This window comes from Lolium rigidum, chromosome 2, assembly GCF_022539505.1.
Source record: "Lolium rigidum isolate FL_2022 chromosome 2, APGP_CSIRO_Lrig_0.1, whole genome shotgun sequence".
In the NCBI taxonomy this organism is placed as follows: domain Eukaryota; kingdom Viridiplantae; phylum Streptophyta; class Magnoliopsida; order Poales; family Poaceae; genus Lolium; species Lolium rigidum.
The window spans coordinates 262,099,000-262,101,040 of NC_061509.1; positions in this window are offsets into that span (position 1 = coordinate 262,099,000).

Below are 2,041 nucleotides of genomic sequence, written 5' to 3' on the forward strand. Positions count from 1 at the left end.
TCGGTGCTAGCTAGATACTGCATGATGCGTGCACACGGGCCTTCTCCAATAGAGATGGGAACAAGTTGGGCACTTGCGGATAGACAAACTTTTTTGGGTGTTAGGGCATCTCCAACCGGGCGACCCATCCCGCGCCCGCGCGTCCGGATGGGTCGAAACGGACAAAACCGCAGCCCAGCGCGCGGACCCATCCCTAAAACGGATGGCCGCGGCGTCCGGGACGACCCAAACCCGGCCCAAATCTTGGACGAGTTTGCGTGGTCGCGGACGCGAAAGGCTGGTCGCTCGCGTCCTCCCTTGTCCGCCCCCGGCCCGCCCGTCACGCCTCCCAAAACACAAGCCCGTCGCACACATCTCCCCACCGCTCCGCCGCCACCCACGGACCGGCGATTTGGGAGCGCGTCGACGCCGGCCATCGTCGTCGAGACGCCGGCAAGCGAGGCGGAAGCATAGGTCGAGGTCCCGCGCTGCTTTCGCCGCGTCATAGCAGAGTCGGAGGACACCGCCGCCGGCGCTGTTGTCCTCTCACCGTCGCGACCATTCCCGCCGTTCGCAGCTGCGCCATTTCCGCCGGAGGTGAGCTCTCCTGCACCGTGTTTCCAGACCGCACGTCGTCTGAGACGACCGCTTCTGCAGGTCCCTACATAAGCATTTGGATCGCCTCCGCCTGCAAGGTGTTCGTTCAAATGCTCGAACTAAAATGTGTCCCTTTTCAGATCATGGTGGACAGCGACGACGAATACTACTTCAAGAACTTCATCGACACGTCGTCGGAGAGGAGTCCGACGACGAATTTTTCACGGATGCTGCGCTGCTCATCCACGAGCACATTGTCTCGCAAATCCCCGTGCACCGGGGTTCCTTGCCGGGGCGCGCGGCCGCCTTGGACCGCAAAAGAGAACGCGGCCACGACCAGCTCTGCACCGACTACTTCCAACCCAAGGCATTGTTCACGCCGGCCCTGTTTCGCCGGCGTTTTCAGATGTCCAGGCCGTTGTTCCGCCGGATAATGGACGGCATCTCCCGGGAGGACTCTACACCGCCATGGTCGCCTCCCGGAGTGATGAGTGAGTAGTTCACCCCGGACTATGGGTCCATAGCAGTAGGCTAGATGGTTGTCTTCCCTCATTTGTGCTTCATTGTTGGATCTTGTGAGCTGCCTAACATGATCAAGATCATCTATCTCGTAATTCTATATGTTGTGTTTGTCTGGATCCGATGGATAGAGAATACCATGTCATGTTAATTATCAAGTTATTACATATGTGTTGTTTATGATCTTGCATGCTCTCCGTTACTAGTAGAGGCCTTGGCCAAGTTTTTGCTTTTAACTCCAAGAGGGAGTATTTATGCTCGATAGTGGGTTCATGCCTGCATTGACACCTGGGACAGTGACAGAAAGTTCTAAGGTTGTGTTGTGCAGTTGCCACTAGGGATAAAACATTGGCGCTATGTCCGAGGATGTAGTTGTTGATTACATTACGCACCATACTTAATGCAATTGTCTGTTGCTTTGCAACTTAATACTGGAAGGGGTTCGGACGATAACCCGAAGGTGGACTTTTTAGGCATAGATGCAGCTGGATGGCGGTCTATGTACTTTGTCGTAATGCCCAATTAAATCTCACTATACTTATCATGTCATGTATGTGCATTGTTATGCCCTCTCTATTTGTCAATTGCCCGACTGTAATTTGTTCACCCAACATGCTTTTATCTTATGGGAGAGACACTCTAGTGAACTGTGGACCCCGGTCCATTCTTTTAATACTGAAATACAAATCTGCTGCAATACTTGTTTTACTCGTTTTCTCTCGCAAACAATCATCTTCCACACAATACGGTTAATCCTTTGTTACAAGCAAGTCCGGTGAGATTGACAACCTCACTGCTTCGTTGGGGCAAAGTACTTTGGTTGTGTTGTGCGTGTTCCACGTTGGCGCTCGGAATCTCCGGTGTTGCGCCGCACTACATCCCGCCGCCATCAACCTTCAACGTGCTTCTTGGCTCCTCCCGGTTCGATTAAACCTTGGTTTCTTTC